At 37.3% G+C, this 21,398-nt stretch overlaps 1 long non-coding RNA gene across 4 annotated transcripts in view; it reads left to right on the forward strand.

Moving 5' to 3' along the window:
* The window catches only part of LOC115334719, a 33,988-nt gene that overhangs the window by 2,913 nt on the left and 9,677 nt on the right, over window positions 1–21,398 (forward strand). For 3 of the 4 annotated variants that reach the window (XR_003921229.1, XR_003921230.1, XR_003921232.1), the window contains exons 1-2: window positions 5,627–6,150; window positions 6,838–6,952. This is a non-coding gene — a long non-coding RNA (uncharacterized LOC115334719). Of the gene's footprint in view, window positions 1–5,626; window positions 6,151–6,837; window positions 6,953–21,398 lie in introns of those variants that run through there. The other variant, XR_003921231.1, reaches the window with a different exon arrangement.

Here is a 21,398-nt window from a genome sequence, read left to right on the forward strand (position 1 = left end):
ACAAAATTCCTGTGAAATAAAACTTCTGGGGTTTAGACCAATGCATTTACCAGTTTCAACTAAGATGTGAATTTATGTTCAAGTGGCAATCTGGATGCGTAGTAATTTTTCGGTTTTGAGAGATGCTCCTTGAAGAAGATCAATGTAGTAATTTGGTTTCCCTTTGAAAGACGGGTGGACAGACTGTGTGATTCTTTGAATAGCAAAGGATTATGCTCACAGAAAGATTTGAAGAGCTGCAGGTAGAAAAGAAGAGAGACAGCCGCAGTAAAGAGCTGAGAATTCATTCTGAAAGATTAAGAGATTGCTGAAAGCTGTAAAAACCAGACAGCTGTGCCTTGGATGCTGTGGAAGGAAGTCCCTTCCCAGGAACTTCTTAGGAGAGGAGTGTGAGGGGTTTGCTGCCATTCAGAATACCACAGAGTTGAACGAAATGGATCCTGGAAGCATTAGCTTGTTCTAAAGGACAGAGTGAGCAGGAGGAGAGCTGTTCTAAATAAAACTTTTCTTTATTTCTAAACTGACCTAATAACTTTGAGAGACATAATTTTTAAAATCTAGTTCAGTTCATCTTCTGTTAAAAACTGTTTGTTCGGAGAGGAGAATTAAATGACATTGGTCATTTTTGAGGAGTTTAGTCCATGAAGAAATTCTACTACTCTATCTCAAAGCACTGAGAAACTCGGATTTCAGAATAAATTAATAGAATAGCCTCCAATCTCTGCTGTTGAATACACAGGGTTCAGTAGAGAAATTAATGTAGATAAGGCTTTCACAACTTCATCTACTGAATTGTGAAGTTCTATTCACATGTGCTTAAAAATAATTTTCATTAAGAACTTTCAATGTGCTTGGACAACTGGCAATTTGTTTACAACAATGGAGAAATCTATTTCAAATAAGGTCTGGAATTCAGAAAATTAGTGAGTGAATAAATAAGGAAACTGTATTTACTTACTCAACATATAGAGACCATAAGTTCAACATCAAAACAAATGAAAGCATAGCAGATTAAAAAACAGTAAAACACACATCTATTCACTTCAATTGCAGGATTTACAATGGAAGTTAAAAGATGTATTAAGATGAAATGCAAGTCTATTAAAAAAAAGAAAACTGTGATAGCGACATCATTAAAAAAGGAGGATGAGATATCATGAAATCAAATCACCTTAAAATGTGATAGTTAAAGTCAAAGTTCAAGACTGTGTACCCTACAGAAACACATTTTGTGGTTTTTTATTTATTTAGGAATTTGAATTGAGTTGGTCAATATCTAGTCATACGCTATGTGTTTAAAAAGCAACACATTTGTGTAAGTGTATCATCATGTAAGACTACATATGAAGCATGGAAAACCTTATTTATTAGTAGTTTAGAGACTTGGCTATTGTGTTTTGAAAGATTATTTCCAGGCTTTTGTATTGTGCCTTTTGATAGCAATGACTTTTATGTTTGGGAAGTAACTGTGATTAACATTTAAATCAGACAACATTTGTTTTCTGTTTCACTTCATAAAAACTTCAAACATGTTTCCTTTCAGAGTATTTATTTTTACTATTGTTTTGTATTCTGCATCTTATAAGAAAAAGATTTTATTGCAGCCATAAAATCAGTGAGTAGAAATTTAATTCCTTTTATAGGTAAATAAATGGCAGAAATGCACTTGTTTCTTTTTTCTCACAGGACCTATCAGAACCAGTCTTTAGGTAGTGACCTTGTTTTTTTGACTAACATTAACTCCTCTCTGTGCTCCAAGAACAACGTTAAAAAAGAACAACATTAAAAAAGAACAATTTAGAAGCTCAGAAAAGTACTTTATGCATCTAGCAGCAGCCTAACTTCCTTCTTTCCTGCCTGAAAGATACATAGTTATTGTCCCAGAAGAAATGTCTATGTACTTGCTGCTTAAATACGATTTATTTTTTTTATTTTCATCTTCAAGATGTGAAAAACTAGAAGTAAAAGTCCTTTAGTCTAGATGATGGTCTAGATGGTGAGGTAATAAACACAAGAAGTAAAAAATTTCACATTGTTGCATTGACATAGAGACACTGAAACAGATGTCTCACTGGGATGCATGCTAAAGCATATTTTTCTGATTCCTTAATGTCCTTGCAGATAGGGTGCTAGTCATATCAAACCAGAGAAATCCATTTCTCTTCTGTAGTTTGCCTTTATACAGCATTTGAGATGTTAGATGGCTTTGTGTTTAATTAACCCTGCCTCAGCCCAAGTCATTCTGGTTTCCTTCACGTGAGTCTACATTGGAAAATGTTAGTATCTTCCCAAATACTTGTGTGGCATCAATTTGCAGGTTACACGTTTTGAGCTACTGACATCAGAGATAGGCAATTTGTAATCATCTCAGGCTGTTAAAAAAAGATGAAGTTAATGAAGAAGTTGTGTGCACAGCCTTGATTTTAGCCCAAGAAGTACTTCTGTTGAGCCTTTAGTAGCCAGGAAGACTGATTTAACAGAAAGAATGCTGGGATGATGATATGCCCTGTTCTTTGCCTTTCTCCTGTCTTATAGTATCATGCTGAGATTATAGGAACCTAGATCTTTTCTTTGAAGGAAAATATATAAGTACAGATATAAGTACTGACATCAACACCTTTGTATTATAAATTTATTCAAACCACACCATTGGAGAAAGATTGATGGCTTCCAGACCCAATGAAAGTAAAGGCTTTCACAAAACTTCTCTGGCATCTTTATAATGCTTCAAGGGACCCTTTGGGTGAACAGTTTCTTTTAGCTTCTATTTACTATGAGAAAGAACAGAATAATGATCACGAGACCTCTCTGACGAAACCTTCACAGATACTTCTTTTCCGTCTCTTCCCTTCTAGACGTGCATGTGCTGAAGGGACAATTGGGTCCTACAATACAGCAGAGAGGAAAGTTTCATCAATTCAGTGGTAATTACACTACAATTAGCAACACCTTTATGTCTCATATTCTATGAGCCTGTCCCCATTTAGTTGGAAAGAATTGCTCTTCTGAAAATTATTTGTAATGCTTCTATACAAGTTCTAAGTTAATGCTGCCTAGTGCAACCCAAGTATTACCTGTTTTAAGATTAAAAAATCCAAACAATGATGTAAAGTTTTAATGTCACCGTATTATTTGTATTACTAATTGAACATTCTTGTTGGTACACAATGGTTCATCTGTTATACTGAGACCTCTGGAGAAAAACAGAAAAATAAGAATGCATATTGTAGTATTTTATGAGTACATTGCATTCAAACTATTAGTAAAGTAGAATATTGGTTTCAGAGGACCTGAAATAATCACACATATCAAAGAAAGGCAAATTCACCAAATAAAAGCCAGTAAGTAAGAATTTCATGCCTGGGGCACAAGCTAGGTATATAGTGTGGAAACTGAGAACTATCATTAGAGACAAATCTGGAAGACAAAGCAGATGATAACTGCATGATAATTTTAGACAAATACCTACGATAGTTCATCTCTTGTTCATCTTGCTTTTGATTTTCTATTCTACCCTGAGGTTTATTTATTTCTAATCTGACAGGATTTTTTGTCAACTGCCAAAGGAAAAAAAAAGTTAGATAATGAAATCATGCCCTATGTAATTTTATTTCTGCAAATGTTGCCTTTTTCAGTCCCCACTTTGTTTTGCCACTTTATCTTAGCATCATTATATTTCTTCCTTACTTCTCTTATTTTCCTTCTTTTCTAATGCATCTTGTATTACCAATTCTTCCCATTAATCCTGACACAATTTCCATACTCAGTTCCCCTCTCTCTCTCTTTTCATCAGAAATGAGTGAAATCAACCCAGGACACCAAGTGGCTAGAATAAACACAAAGCAGTATTTTTGTAACTTAGCTGGAGGAATATACATTTTAGGTGGTAATACTATCTGGTATTAATGATTCCTGAAAATTCCTATAAAAAGACCAAATTTTCATTCTTTATATTTCAGCTAAGCTTTAAAAATTGAAAAATGTTAATGCCAGGAATCAGTCCTAAACTGAACTGCTACCACATGGACTTTGTCTTTTAAGTTTTTATTAGAATGATGCAGCCTGAAATTGTGGAAAATAAATGGTTTGTACATTTGAAAAAAATATTTGATTTTTTTCACTACAAAGTTCAACAAGAGCAAAATTTATGGTTTAATGACAGATGGTCATCATGCTGTCAAGGTAGCATGATATCATTTTTACTGTTCTTCAGGAAGTCCACCCTCATTTAACCAAGATATGAAACTCTAAATAAAATCTCAATTTTCAAATCTGCAGGAGAAAATTCATTGAATTTTAGAAGATTATTCACACAGAGTATAGAGTTAAAGAGGGTGAATTGGACTTTGCCTGAAGGATGTTTGTCTGGCAACCAAAAGATCACCAGAACAGTTACCAGGACTGAAAGGCAGGACATTGTTGCTCTCTTTTACTCAGTATTATTCTATTGATGCCCTGGCATACAAGTGAGAAAGACAGATGGATGTAGAATAAGATCTTATCACTGGATACTGCGTAAAAGCAGCTAACTGAACGTGGAAGAAGCTGTGCAAATTATTAATTGCTGAAGTAGGTGTTGGGTGGGGGGAGGAGAAGAGGGACTATGGGTCTGTAGTAATGGATCACTGTCGCTGATCATAGACTAAGAATTATTCTTCCCTAAATTACTTTTTAATTTTATTTTCTTCAGTTAGCTAGTTACAATTGTTTCAAAAATGGCTGTGACATCTGTCCTGTTTTAAGCCCAGCTGGCCACAAAGCACCAGGAGGCTGCTCGCTCACTCACGCCTCCCCCCGGGTGGGATGGGGAGGAGAATCAGAAAGGAGGAAAAAAAAGAAGGCAGAACCTCAATAAGGACAGTGTACTGGGACAACACAAGGAGAGAAGTTACAATAATAACAATAGTACTAATAAAAAAAAACAACAAACAAAACGAGAGCCACACAATGCAATCGCTCACCACCCAAAACCTGATGCTCCGCCACTTCCCCTGCTGCAATACCACTCCGCTCCCCCAGCCCGCTCCCCACTTATATACTCAGCGTGACATCACATGGTATGGAATATCCCCTTGGCTAGTTCGGGTCAGCTGTCCTGGCTGTGCCCCCTCCTAATTTCCCGTGAAAATTAACTCTATCCCAGTCAAACCCAGGACAGCATCATACATTCGGCTTCTGTATTTTATTTCTTCTGCCATGCTCATACACATGTGTGAGTAAATAGGAATTCTACCACTTCTAAGTTAGACTTCCAACGGTCTTTAAACATTTACTTTGTCAACCACAGAAGAATTTACTAACCATGTTAACTTCATTAACATTAATAAATGTCCCTAAGGTGACTCTGGCATCAGAAAATTGAACTAGGTGATGGTCAGCCTCCCTCAGCTACACTTGAGCTATTGTTGCCTCTCTACCTGCCTTATTGCTAATGTCAGGATTTTCACTTCTGGTATCTTAAGGCGTTTAAGTGTTGCCATGTCACTTCAACATATCTGAAATTAACTGAGCATCCTATGCTCAACTATATAAGGTTTGGTTATCACACAGAAAAAAGGCAGAGAGATGATTTTGTGCTGCCAATTTTATGTCCTTTCTCCTTGGCTTTCAGCAGGCTGTAATTTCTTTCATCAGTTATGAGAACATAGTGTGACAAGATAACTTCCTAGGTGAATTTAGCCATTGCATATACAGGAAATGCTGACAAGGATTTGTCAGTCTGAATTGGTAAGTGACTGTACCATTTCCTAAAGGCTAGAATAAGATGTAAAATTTTCATAATGCTGTAAAGAAGGTCTGTGTGATAATTCAGAATTTTCTCCTGGGTCCACAGAGAAGTAATGTATAGTCAGCACCACAAAGAATCTGAAATCAGAAGGACACCATGCAGAACCATAGAAATAGAGAAAGACTGCCTTAGAATGGAAAAGGCCATACTTTTGATTTCTGAACTTAATGTAAAACATTGATTTATATGCAACACATACATAGGGATATGGAAGCAGTAAGCATGCATTTGTCTTTCACTTTGGTTGAAAAGAAGAGCCTTGACTGCTTGACCTGAAAGACTGAATATGTTAAGTGCATGTGGTGCAACGATAGAAAGACTTACTGAATAGCTGCTCTAAAACAAGTATCAGATTCTGAAAGGTAAACATTACTTTATTGTGCAATTACTGTATAAAGTTATTGTGAAAACAGCTAGATGTTGATTATCTCGTTATGCTATAGTATTTAGTGGTGCCTACTACGGACTTTACTGATGTGGCTTGTCTTGTTTAGCAGACACAGTCTGCTCTTGCATAACTGTATTGAAATTGTAAATCTCATGTGTAGCAACTCAGGAACTGATGAGAGAAAGAACAATTCTCCAGGCATGGCTCTGGTAAAATATACTTTTTGCTTCTTTAAAGACTTATAAAACAATTCAACAGAATTGTTTGTTTCTAGATAGCAAAATATAGCAAAAATAATTTCCATTGCCTACTGAAAAAGAAGAAAACATAAAAAAATCCTATGAACTTATTTGTTCAGAAAAAGAATAATTTTACATTTTTACAAAGGAAGTAATAAACTAAAAAAAAATCACCTTCCTTGTAAAAAAAAAGACAAATAAAATACTACATTATTTAATTAAGGGCATTTCATTAGAAAACCAGATTTTGTTGTTAAATGTCTTTATGATACAAAATTTTAAAAGTACCCATCTAATAATTAACTGATTTCTCAGTGGCTTAGTATGATTACTTACTGGTGCAATAAATTATGGCAGGTGAGGGATTGTGACGAGTTCCATATGTTTTTTCGAGTGGTATCAACTAAACTTGTCTTTTTCAGGACTTACCATATGCTCTGAATACATGACTATGAATACGCACATACTTTGACTGTGAAGTTTCTCAAACCACCGTCGTGCACAACCATAGTACCTTCTAAAATGAGGGTTATCATGGTAACATAATATTTTCTTTGTTTTAATAAATATTGAATGAATCGAATCAATTTGTTGATAAATGTGAAACAGTTGTTTACTGCTTGAAAGTTTTCTGAATGCATTTCTCAGTACATTGATAATATTACAGTTGCTATGATGATCTAAGCATATGAGAAATGCTAGTTCAAAAAAACCCACCACATATTAGATCAGTGAGTAAGTTAAATCCTAAACTTTTCTCTCTTCAGTATATGGCATCTTTCAAATAACTGAAACACTAGATATATTACTCGGGTTTTGTTTGTTTGGTTTTTAAAATTAAAGACATTAAAGTCTGTAACACCTTGTAGACAAATGATATGTAGAAGTAACATTGGAATGTTGAAGATTAGGTAAAGGGTGTGGTACTTTTTAGCATACTAAATATGTGAAAAATTATCAACTGTGGATTGATGCAGCTGTGAGATACATAGGAAGGCTCCTCCACGTTGGATGGAGCAGGAAAGAAAAATATATGTGGTTGAGACATTGCAATAGAAAGGACCCCTCTAGCAGAGAGAGAAGTATGATATATGGCTAAAAAGAGAAGCATACTTTGTAGATCCTGATACTCTTAGTCAAAGGTAGAAAAATGTAGTAGGAATCATCTTTTAAATAGGTATGATGTCATGAGAAAAGACGGCTTTAGCTGCAGCCATTACGGGTAAGTCCTTTGGGCTACAGCATCTGAAATCCTGCAAGCATGTAATGTTCAAATATTTCTAACATTTTTAATGGCCATGTATATCCTCAAAAAAGAAAGTCTGAAGGACATCCAGTGTACTAAGATGGGCCTGAGCTTGCAGAGAGTGAGAAAGATTGTTCAAAGATGTCTGAAGTGTCCTTCAGTGGTATTTGGGCAAACTTTTCTTTTCCCTGAGGGGTTCTGTGGTCATCCTGAGAGAAGATTCAGAGAGGCTGAAGTGCGGGGAGTCACAGTCTTCTGACTGAAACGATGAAGGAGTTTTCCTTGGATACTGAACCCTTTACTTGGCAATGGCTGAGCTTTATTTTTTGGGGGACTGATCTCATGCCATGGAAATTAGTGTAATGAGGAGAAAGCCCTGCTGTAAAGAAGTGGTGTTAAACTTTCAGCAGAAGACAATGTGGGCTCCTACTGCTCTCACTGAAAGAGGAAAAGGTGGTGTGTAGTCCCAGGGTTGCAATGGTCTATATGGTGTTACCCGAGGTCCAGTAGTGCCCTACCCCATTTCCTTTAAAGAGAAGAAGAGGACATGCAGGAGGAAGGGAGACGGAGGCATTCTTGAATCTTACCTCATCATCAAATAAGAAATGGATGTTCATCAAGGCCCAGATCTAGTAGATACTCAAGCCAACCACAGTATTTCTGGTCTAGCATTCAGCTGTTGTATACTGGAAAACTTAGGCAAAAATCCTCTGAACCCGATGCCCACTTAAAGGTTTCTCAAGAATTAAGTAATCATTAACTTTAATTAGATTAGACTTAAATTAGCTTCAAGTAATATTCTTTTGCAAGTGTTTTGGGGTTCTTTTTTTTGAACATTCCACATATTTTCCATCTGTTAATTCTTAAACTATTACGCAGCAAAACAGGCTCTCTTTTCCCCCTGCTCATAGTTATTTATGTTCCAGTTTAAACTACAGAAACACTTAAAAACTGGGATACAATTTGATTCCTTTCATAAAAGATCTCATATATTTTTAATCCTAAAATGCATTTAGCATAAATAAATGAAAGTAATTTGAATGAATAATTAAACATTAAATTGCCTCTATTCCGGGTGTCAAATTCCATAACCTTGACTATTTATTATGCTAATAATACTAATGATTTTGTATCATTTGGCTAAGAATTTTGATTTCAAGATTAATATTCACTAGGGAGTTCCTCACACTCATATCCAAGCTTCATCACAATATTCCACTGCAATATGGGTGGAAACTGTGGGTAATACTTAAAAATGAGGATGACTGCTATTTAGGAGTCCAGAAAAACTTCTAAAATGAATATTTTTAAATATGTCAATAGATGCATTCACTATCTACTATTGTATTAGCAAGCTAATGAAAGGCAAAAGAACCATCTTTCATTCATGTCCTAGCTTCCTACCTGATACCAAGAACTGTTTCATTAGAAGAGGAGAGCAAGAGTTACTTATGTCTGTCTCACAAAAACACAAAACTCTGTTTGAGGAGTCTATTCAGGGGGAGCGTGGGAAATGAAAAGACCAGGAACCTCATATGAGCATAGCAAAAAAATTTTAAAGGATAAGATTTGTTTTAATATTGACTGTATAACAGGAAAACAATCAGATTCAGGTGAGACGTTTAATAACATATTTTAGCGTGTTATTTTAAACAGGCAATTTGTACGTGCCTTAGAAAGGAGAGTCTGAAGTTTGCTTTTATTAAAAAGACTAACACTTCCACAATGAAAATCATTCCATTAAATGAGATTTTGATCCTCACATTAGCTCCTTGGTATGGAGAAATAGTCTCTGCTTGCTATGTTCCTAAACTTTCATTCCTGTCAGAATAACTGATGCAGACTTGGCCCGTTTGTTTATTAGGGTCTTCTTTTAATTAAAGAGCCAGGTCTCAAAAGGCATATCTACCCCCACCTTTTTAACAAATGTGTAGCTTTTGGATATGATATCTCTGCAATTAACTTGTTATTCATTCCTGTGCTGTTTGACAATAGCACTTATATGCAATCTATCATTGACAAAACTGTAGATGATAACTCTGGGAAAACAGGACATCATTAGTCTTTTTGCTGTGAATATGAAAGAAAAGGGGAGAGATGTAATTAATTATTTCGGACACTGTATCTTCACAGCAGCTATAACAAGTTAGCTGGTCTGCTGCCAGGTTAATGAACATCTAGGATGAAAGTAGATGGTGTTGATGACACCAACGCAATAATGTAGCTTTAGGTTATTTTGCACACACGATCTACTCAACCCCATTTTTGTTACTGAAAGCATCTGATACCTCAAATATGGAAAAATATATATGTCCTTTTGAAAATGCCCCTTTTTTAAAGAATTTCTTCAGTAAATCAGATTATGCATTTTTCTTAGGCAGAGATTTTCTTCTGAACCACAGAGTTCTACCTGCACTCCTCAAATAGAAATCAGTGAAGCAGTCAGTCATTAAAAAGTATGTCTTTTGGGTGCTAGAGACAAATCATTTAGCTATGTAATCGCAGTTTTATTGCTATCTTGGTTTTTACAAAAATTATACATCAGTAGGAAGGGTTGGACATGATGAGTGTTCTAAAATTATAAGGAAATAAAGGAAGGAAGAAAATGTTGTTCTAATATAAATGATAATTATTATTAACAGGTTTTTAGAAGATAGAAAAAACTGCATCATGGAAAAAGGTGCATTTATATATGAAGTTATTTCTTCATACAGTATTAATACCAATTAATAAAATATTTTCAGATTACACATTCCCTTTACTTTATCTCTCTCATGCATATACATACATATTCACACATGTTAAAGGAAATAACCACAAAACACACATCTATGCTTCTGGCTTGGCTTATATCTCAGCATGGTATGTAGGCCTGAAACGCTGCTTGTCCCCATTGATTTGCACTGAATCCTTCTAGCGCTTTACATCAGCTGTCAGTGTTGGTAAGATGTTAAATGCTATCTATCTTCCCATTCCCAAAGGACAGAAAAAAGATGGAAGACAGAAATCTATTAAAATGTTTGGGAGCAGGGGTTGATAGGCCTTCTTTCTTTAATATTTCAAACATAAACACATTTCTTAGCAAAAAAGAATACTCTATGGTGGGGTCAAGGATATTAAAAGGCTTATGAATGTCAAGGAACCTTTTGAAAAATGCAGCAGACCTCCAGATTGGTAATGAAAATTGCTATTGACTGAGGTTTACTTGACTTAAGATTTCAAAACTACTCGTGAGTTTCAATGAAAGTTACATCTATTTGATTCTTCTACTTTTTTTTTAACTCAAGTTTTCTCAAGGCCATGGAAAAAAAGCACAATATGAAAGATCTTTCTCTTCTGAAACAGGAAAAAAATACAATAATTGCCTATGATACTTTCTTCTGGATTCTTTTTTTGAGGTGAGTGAGAGAAAATTTTAGGAGACAGGTCCACTGAAGTTCTCAGTAAAATGTTTCAATGCAAAATTTAAAATCAAGTGAACTGTGAGATTGACTCAAGCTGTTATTTCATTTTCTTGTATTTGATTGAACAGGTAATATGGCAGCCCATGTATTTCAAACTGAACAGCTTTTATTCATCGGCATCTTTACTTGATCATCTTTTTAAGTAGGTAGTCAATTTTGGGGGCACATTGGTCTGTACTCACTAGTAAGTTGGTATTGTGTACAAAGACACACAACACTTACATTAAAGCATAGCTGAAGTTTTCTGAAATAATGTGTTTAAATTCAGAAGAAAACATAGTTGATGAGAATATGAAAACATAGGAATGAGACAGACCAAAGGTTCATCTAGCCCTGTATTCTGTCTCCAACAATAGTGTCCTTGTATTAAGTCTCTCTGGAGAGATACTTCCGCCACGACCACCATCTCCGGCCCCTCAGGTAATTCAATCATATATTTAATCCACAAAACCTTTTAGAACTATAATTAGGTTGGGGCACAATTCTAAAAATCATATTCTCACTTTAATAGAATCAATAGACTTGACTTTATAATAATGAAAAATGTAGAATAGAGATAATATTGTACAACCTATTTTAGATAATATGCCTATCAAATAATATTTTAGAAAAATAAATATATCTGCTCATGATCCTTATAGAAATCTGAGTTTATAATAGAAAAGTAGAATAATACCCACAGCCTGTTAATTCTGGAAAACTAGAGGTAACTTTGCAGATCCACTGCTGAACATATCATTGATGTGCCATAAATGCGCAAAGTAACCTCCAAATGACTGGCATGATCAATAAAAACATCTTACTGATAGAGTTCATAGGCCTTAACCTATTGCCTAGAAAAGTGCCAAGAAAGCCACTGGGAGATATGGAAAATATCTATCTATGTCTACTATGAAATCGATCTGTATCTTTTCTTAATTACCCTCAGCATCACTATATTCACAAGATGATTTTAGAGGGGGAGAAAGATCTGCTGAATAAACAAATGCACTTGGTAAATACGCAGTGCTTAAGGGCTATGCCATTTTAGGAGGCTTCTCATCTGCCACTGAGGCTTTTGCAGCAGGGAAAGGAGCAAAGTCCATTCATTCACTGCAATGCTGAGTGTCAGGGAGGTGTGCTGATAAGTCACTGTCCATCAAACATAATACTCACAGAGAGACAGGTCCACACGTCTGCTCTTTCTCTATTTTCCCCTCCACTTTGCAGGCACCAGAATATTGTTGCAAAGTGCAGCATTCACATCAGCACTGGGACATAAGTGTCCCAGCTTCAATTGACTATAATTCAAAGAAGTTTTAGATAGTTAGGTGAATGATGTAAACATGAACATTTGATGTTGGTAGGTATGTATGCATCAGACACGTGAAATTTTACTCTTCAGAGTACCAATCAGTTAATAGATGTCTTAAGTATGAAAAAAATATTTCTGATGTTAGGTTTATATATGACCCAATTATTTCTCCTCCTTCTTTGTAGGTCAGTTTGAGAGATTCTGGACTAAAAGTTAACCCAGTGTAACAATCTCCAAGTAACTGCTTTAAGTCCACAGCTGCATGCTTTCACACAACACTTTAGTGTATATAAACTGTAGTATATGATTCCAGTTTTTAAGTTCATTGTAGCATTCCTGCTTAACATTTCAGTCTTCTTCTGTTTTGATAATATCTCCCAAACTTATGTTATCAAGAAAATTAACTTCTCACAGTTAATCTTAAGTCAGTAACATGAAAATATTAAGCAACTTGTGTCCTAAAATAGATACTTGAAAACTTCCATATTTTCTTCTAGCCTGATATTGCTCCAACACAAATCTCAGTCGTTTCAAGATTCTCAGTTTCAATAGTGTTTTATGCATTTTACATTCCTGAGCCAATCCCAATATTCACAGCCTTCACTTAAAATTTCTCATGAAAAGCCACCTTAAATGTTTGACTAATACTTCTTCATTCTTGTCTAGAAAATAAACTAACTTTTACAATCTAGCATGAGCTTTATTTTTGAAACCCACATAGAATTTTATGGTGGTTTTTCCCTACTTATCTCTGTCTATGTCATTCTTTCAAAACTATTTTCAAAGCATCTCATAATATTTCAGCTGGACTAATAGACCTGCACTTAGGTGACTCCTTCCCATACACATCTGCCCTTCTCTGCTCATACTTTTTTTCAAGACCTGTGTGAGTTCTCAGATATCTCATTTTTTAAATATATATCCTCTTGTCATGGTGTCACCTTCAGCTTGACAATTGTTTGTTATAATTAATTGTTACTGACCTGCTACGTCATGTGGCACTTCTTTCAGAAGATATTATCTGATTACTTCTTCCACAACAGAACTACGGTGTCCATTTGGATACTGTTATAATACAGTAATCCTCATATAACTTCCATTATTGTTCTCCCATTCCCATTGGCACTCTTGCCTTATCCATTTTAAAGCATTTTGCTTAAACATCTTATATTTTCCCTATATCTTTCAAAAGTATTTAATTTATATTCCTCAAAAAATGCTTTCCCAATATTTATAGGTTCCCTTCTTAAGTGATCTCCTTCTCAATATAATACTCATTTAGGTAGATTTTCAGTCCCTTCTTCTTCTTCTTCTTCTCTGTAGTTTTGGAGAGATTTTCATAGATTTTTAATCAAAATAAATTTTAGGCCTCTTTTGCTTCAGCTCCTCAAATTCTCTAGCTCATTCAGTTTTACATTGAGAGCACACACAAGAGAAAGTAAGAATATATAACATTTCAGTTAATATATGTTTGGGAAGTCCTTAGAGTCTCATCTGTTTATTTGAATAATAATTATGTACCAAGCTGACAGTAGGATAGAATAACTGCAGCATGCTGAAATACACTACTCATTGGTAGTACAGTGCATATGGTGTGTAAGTACTTCTGGACTTAGTCAATGGCTGAGCATGTTTTTGGGTGAAAATTTTGTATTTAGATTTTTAATTTATGTCCAAGTTCCATTTTAGGTGCTTCTGTGCATTACTGGAATTAGACATCTTATACTGGTTGGCCTTACATCCTTACTTATTTCTCATTGATCATGAGAAAATGCTCATTTTTATTTGGTTAAATTTTATAAGAACACAGACTATGTATACCATTGGTGACAAATAAAAAAAAAAACAACTCCTGAAACATAAGTTAGTGATATCTTGTTTCTTGTTTCCTTAAATGAAAAGTATATTGCTGACATAAAAATAACAGTAACCAAAACCCTCCCTCACTTTGTCTACTGATAAAACAGTCTTCACAGTTTACCATGGTAAACATCTGGAGGTATGTTTACCTAGATATGACCTGTTGCATGATGTTTTATCAGATCTTTGTCTGCTTTCGAGCACTACTTGATATAAAACCTGTCAGCTATGAAAGGATATATTTTTTGTCATGCGAGTGATAGCTTTGGAAGAGTTTCACATTGAAAACACCACCTGCTTATGAAGACATAATTCAGACTTCTTGCAAATGTATAAATCCACTGATGTAGCTGTAAGATGTATCTTGTTGTGACTGTCACATCACTCACATTTTAAATGTCAAACCTGTCATGTTTCTTGATTGAGATCTTAATGTAAGATACCTGATTTTTTTCTGTTATTCAATCGAGACAAGACCATGCCAGTGAATAGCTAGCTTTTTAAAGCATCACCTAGAGAAAATACTAACAAACAGGTACATCTTGTACCACGGTCTGCATGTATTGTCTCTACTTGTTTATAGTCATATCCTTCAGATGAGTCACTTACTTACATTTCTACTATGTTTTTTAAGTCTGCCTACATGTTGTGGAAAGGACACAACACAGTGATTTTTCAACTATCTACAAAACAGCCTTGAATTGAGGACATTTATTCAAGATACAGAAAAGCATACTGCATGTGATTTTGTTCTTGAGTTCTAACAACTTTTTCAGTTACAACACAATTCAAATATGAATACATAGAAACTTCAAAGTGAAAGTATGGGAGTCTGCCTTCACTTTTTTACTTTCTAAAGAAGGATATTATGTGTTCCCTGTTATGGTGCAGGCAGGCCAAAAAAAATTAACTGAGAAACACAAAGGAAGGTAAAAATAACTGAAGTACTGCAGAGACCACATAAGCCACAGTAGGTAAAGACAAGTACCGTGGAAGAGCTTAGGATATTCTGGGGGAAAATTAAGGTATAAAGCCATTAGAAGAAACCTATGGATTCAATGCAGCTATGATGTATCCAAGACAGGTATTAAATGAGAGGTAAGCAGGGGTTACAGCAATGGCACATTAATGTTTGTTAACTCCTCCGCTTATCAGATAATTTCGTGTATATACTTCTTATGTTGAAATTCTTCAAAGAACAGCAAAAACATAATTTTAGCCAATATCTTTTTTGTCCTTTCTCTGTGCTAAGGGATGCTGTAAGCAGATGCAGCCTCCAGCAGCTCCAGGACCAGGGTTTCCTCCTGCCCAGAGACACAGGGTCTCTGCCCAGGCTAGGGCACACGGCTGCCACTTTCCTGTTTGCAGGTTCAACCGTAGCAAAGTTGAGCATGTATCCCAAAGACACGTATACAGACACACACGCACTCGCAAACACACACATCCAATTACACATACTGCCACAGACAAGGCGCTGCCTTCAGCAGCACGCAGATGCGATGCTCACACAAACACTGTCAGTCAACTGTCAACTGTCTCTTAGTTGGCTGGTCAGGATCGAAGGTCACTAGTGCAAACGCACGCACACACACACACCCCCCCCGGTCTCCAGAGCCACGAGCACACGCACATTCGCGGATCCCCTGAGTACTGGTACTACCCCTCTGTCCGTCTGGTACCCGTGCCCAGATCCTGGGACCCCCTACCTGCCCCACAGGTCCCTGACTCACATTCAAGTCCCTCCTGGTGCTCACCAACAAACATGTTTGTCTCACAGCCACCCCAAGCTCATGGGTCCTCCCAAATACTAGCACAGCCCCACCGCCTGCCTGGTGCCGCTGCCCAGTACCAGGTTTAGGGGAAATACAGACATTTGCCCCCCATCCCAGCAACCAGCACCAGGTACCTGGCACTCAGCCCCTCTACTCGCCCCGCTCACCTGGTCCCCCCGTGCAGCTGAGGCCGAGTCCCCTACCTGCTCTGGTTGGTGCCCCTGAGTCCCCAGTGGCTCCAGTTGCTGACACCACCATCCCAGGGCACCCGCCCCCATCTGACTGTGGTGCCTGGCCCCAAATGCACTCACACCCCCAGCAACTGGCACCTCATCCCTACAGCACCCACACAGGATAACAAATGAGGTGGCGCAGGGAGACCTACCTGTCACCACCCGGGCTGGACAGACCAGGGAGTTGTGTGAAATTCGGAATTCCCTCCAGATAAATTAAGGTTAAATGACACCAAACGATCAGTTAAACATTTTCTTCGTGACAGAAGCAAACTGAACTGGGGAGGCATAACAGCAGGTGGTGGGGTTTCTTACAAGAGGAGTTGGCATGAAACTACCTCAGTGAACCGTGTAACCCGTGGTAACCATGTACATCAATTCAGGGAAGAAAATAAGGAGAGCCCTCCCGTTGGGTCAGGGGGTTCAGGGCAGACCCCTTTGCTTTCCAGACTCTTTCTCAGAGAGGAGCCCAGGGGCGGCTGGATCCGCTCTTAGTCCCAGACTTGGTCAACGGTTTTATGTCTAAAGGGATGAGGTGGAGCGATTATGGAAAAGGAAAAAGAAAGAGAGAACAAGACAGAGAAAAGGGGAAAGAGAAAGATTTCACCGGTCCTGGGTCCAGCGTTGGTCCAGTCAGCCGAGGGGTCCGGTTCGGTGGGCACGCGCATGTGGGGTTTTGGTTTGTGTCCTTTTATCGTCCTTGCCCCTCCTTCACGCGGGCACTCGAAATCGTTAGGCTAATTAGGTGTCATGAGCTGTTTGTGAGCCTTTGGGACTTGGGGGTCATTTGGGGAGTAACTTCCCCTTCCCTGCACGGTGAGCTGTCCTGCTCAGTGCATCAGAACAGCACCTCAGACCGGGGAGCTGTGCACCCTCCGGCCTGCCCTCCCCTTCCTGTTGCTGATGGGTGCTGATTGGCTGCTTTTCATGTGGGCTTCCTTGCTCGGCAGAGTTCGTTGTTATGCGGAGTTAGTCATTAAGCAGAACTCGCCCCACCACAATGTTTGAGACATGAACTCTTTCAGTCCCTCACACTACCACGGGATTGAAGGAGAAGACAGACCGGGCTGGGGACGTGAGGCGCAGGGCTGGGACGGACCGGCCACGGCCTGCACACAGCCCACACTTATAGACAACCCTGCCCGCCTGTTCTCCCTTCGCTCCTCCCCTTCCTCTTCCTCCATATGCTCCTCCCACACTCGCCTCTGTGTCCCAAATCCCCATGTTCTTGTTCCCCCTTCTAACGAGTGACAAAGCCCAGGCCGTTCCTCTCCAAAGCTGTGCCCGCAGTTTCCCAATCGGTCGGTGACTGGAGACTTTTCACCCTTGGCACTGTCCCTGCTGTCCCTCGTCTATCGGCTTCGCGTCTGTGTGTCTTCTTGTTTATCAGTTCCCCCTTTGCTTATTATCTCCTTTGCACTGACGAGGTCCTTGATGGGGTCACCTCCATGAAGCAGATGTTCTCACCTTCCACGTATGTTTACGGGCTGCCCCGCTGGATTTCTTTTCTTTCATGCCTAATGAAAACAAAAAGATATTCTTTCAAGTCTTGGTCAGAAGAAAAATTGTTGTAATTGTTATTATTATTATCATTAGTATCATTATTATGGCACCAATAATAATGACAATAACAACAACAACAATGATAGGAAATTGAAGAAAAATCTAATTCAGAACAACTTCTAGAGGAGCCACTAGTGAAACCCTGTCTCTCACAAAGTTGCTGACAGCTTTGCCATTGATTTTATTAGTGCTATGACTTCAAACAATGTCTTTTACATGGGGTGTTAATTAAATGCTTCTGGGCTTGGGGAAAACAGAAAAAAAAGTAATATAAACAGCTATGCCTTGATGGGCTGACAGGTTGTTTCAGCCTACTTCAAATCTTCCTATTCCTTCTCTCCTTACACTTTGTGATATTCAAAGTATTCATGTATTTTCACAATATATTATGCTTTTTAATGATTAACTTAGTTTTATTTCTGGACCATTTAAACAGAAATTTTCATTTCCATATATCTTGTGGTTTTCTTACACTAATGTCCCATCAGAAAATTAATTGGAAAGACTACTGTGTAGGAGTGGCTCCTCTTTTTTTTTTTTTTTCCTTCCCCTTTTTTTTTTCCTACATGGAGAAACCTGGAAGGTAAATTAGAGATTGACCTCCTGCAGCCTCTGTGACTCAGGAGCTACAGTGTGTCTATGACATGAGGCTACTGTCTGTCACTCCTCTTTTATATTGAAGGAAGTTTGGGAGGGTAGATATCAGGGTGTCCTACACTTTCTCTGAGCAAAATGAGGTCAGGAGTATCACTTTCACACAAGGTAAAGATAATGCTGTTAGGCCACAGGAAATATATTTGAAAATGGGGTTGGTATCAAAGGGGACTCTTGTTAGTAAGATGTGTAGTGTAACATGCCCAAAGGATTCCCTGCTGCATTTAGATTGTTAGAGATAATAATAAATGGTGCTGCTGTCTCTGGATTTTGTCCTGCAAAGACTTCTTTTATCTTTGTTTCCATTTCTGACTGAGGCTGTAATTTATGCTTTTGTCATCGTTGGACTGGGGCTTACTTTCCCACTGCATTACATCTTTTGTGTTCAGTGAAAATGCAATGCACAATATGAAGAACTTAGAAGAGAAAGGAGACTCAGATCTTGATTCCTGCGGTGCAATTTACTTAAGGAGAGCCTTGCTCAGAAATAGATAAAAGAAGTGGGTCTTTTTTCTAAATGCATAATTAATCAGCAATTTCTATTGCCAGAAGGCACCACTAAGGCAAAGAAGTTAGAAAGTTTTAAAGATTATTAAACTTTTTTTGAGAGCAAAGTAATATTTTATATAGTTTGTTAAGAAATATGAAACTGTTCTTTAAAGCACAAGCCAGCCATTTGACTGGTCAAAGAGGAAATTCCTTATGAGGGTAAATTACCCGCCTGTAAAGGGGCTTTCTAACCCTGGTATGGTTCGTGTCATACTGATTACTATTGAAACAGTACTCTGCTTTTAAAATATGGCTTTAGACAGACATCTAGTCAAATAACACAGCATCTCCTAGGTTCTTAAGAAAGCCCTGCAGAAAATGCATTTAAAGACCAAATCAGTGGAGACTGAATGTAAGCAATATTTAAATTTAAAATTATTTTATAATAAAATATATCATCCTTTTATGTAATAAAATACTTCTTTCAGATACCAGTGGCGTTACTGAGTTCCAGTGATTCCAATTAAATTCTAGCTCAAGCTATAACCATGAAGAGAAATTAAATTGTACAAAGGGATAGTTCTGTCTTTGTATTTATGAAAAGGCAAGTCACAGTGGATAACGGTATTCAACACACTTCAAAAGTCCTCAAAATTTTCATTATTGAAGACCTCTTGAGGTGGAGTGGAGGATACATTTTCCTCTGATACCAGTTTTACTGTGGACTCAGCAGTTTGTTCTTATCTTGGCTAGTTAACTCTGTGAAGGTGGAAGGCAGGTATTTTTGTATACTTGCAGTCCAGAGTGATTAAGGATTTTGTGGCTTCTGTCTTAATATTTTATTTAGTTTGGGTTGTTCACAGTGCTGTGATCACTTCTCCTTTGTCTTCAGTGGACAGAATATATCCTGTTTGTGTAAGAGATAAGTGGCAATGAAGTTTGTGAAAGCATGAGGTCAACAAAAATACAAAAACATTTTCCTTTTTCTGTGAACTGCACAATACAGTTAGGTCAGCGATGACAATAAGACTGAGTGGTACCTTGAAATGCTAAAGAAATTTTCCTTTCTCCTTCATTAAAAGCAATATAAACACATGGAAAAAGACAGAACTGTCTGAAAAAAACAGAGTTCCGATATTATTATTTAAAATATCATATGAATTATATCACATTATATGTGTTATATTAAAACTATGTTGTATATTGAATATTATATATTATACATTATATGTTATTAATTATGTATCATTATATTATTTATTACATCATGTTGTATACTGTGTATTTTATCTTTTACATATATTTGTGCCATTCATCAAGATTCACAAAATACAGTGGCAGAAGAGATTATTCTGACTACATAAAATAAAGGCTTCTTCAGCATCACAAAATATATTCCCTACATTACTTTTGCATTACCTAATACTTGCTGCACCCATGTAAAATCAGAGAGAAACGTAATAGTATCACACAGACACTGTCTATGTGTGGTTTGTGGCACAGTGAGAAGGAGGTTGAGAGATCTTGAATTCAATGTTGCTAAAGAAGAGCATCGCTCAAGACTGTTATCTCATCCTCCCGCACCCCAGTTGCAGAAAGCAGCACCACACTGAAACTCGAATGTACATTAGGGTCACAAGAAAGTGAATAGCTGGCTTTAAAAAAAAAAAAAAAAAAAGTGTTTGAAAGATCTTCTTTTAGAAAGGCACCATTAAAGTGACACGTGAGGTGATAAGATATTTTTAAAAACACAACAAACCTGTAGCCCGCTTTCACTGGATGCCTTTGCCCCCCTCCCCGATTCTTCTGCTCCTAACATCTGTTCCTCTTAACTGGTGTTGCCAGCGTTTGGAGCCTTAGCACACGGAGGCTGTTGCTTACGATTTTAATATGGTATCATTTTATTCTGCTCAGAGCAGATCTAATTAATGCCTAATTAAGAATCCATCCAAGGTCACTGATGTCAATAAAGCTGAACAAATGTTAGGAAGGATGACAGTTTGGGGAATCGGTCTGTCCAAGTCCTAAAGCTGGTGCAAGTCTCTGAACTCTGTGTGTGTATCTTAAGGAAGGTGCCAGCTTCATTTTGAATACAGAGCCTCAGCCATTTTCTGTTGTCTGTTTGCTTGCCTTTTGGATTAAAACTGTAGCACAAAACCTGCAGGAATTAGAGAAGACTCTAGCATCTGGTATCCAAAATTTGCTGTTTCCTTTCAAAGTAAACTATTTTATAGCAGAACATACCTTAGCAATAAAGTTATCTGCAAAAGTTTCACATGGTAGGGATGACCCTTGACTCACTGGATTAGAAAGTGATAAAACGGCATTTGGTTCTTTGTCACTTCCATTAATTCAGACTGAAAATTTGCTGCCTCTGCCAGAAGCTGCGGGAAGCAAGGAAAGCCTAC

Source organism: Aquila chrysaetos, chromosome 23 (genome assembly GCF_900496995.4).
Source record: "Aquila chrysaetos chrysaetos chromosome 23, bAquChr1.4, whole genome shotgun sequence".
Lineage (NCBI taxonomy): Eukaryota > Metazoa > Chordata > Aves > Accipitriformes > Accipitridae > Aquila > Aquila chrysaetos.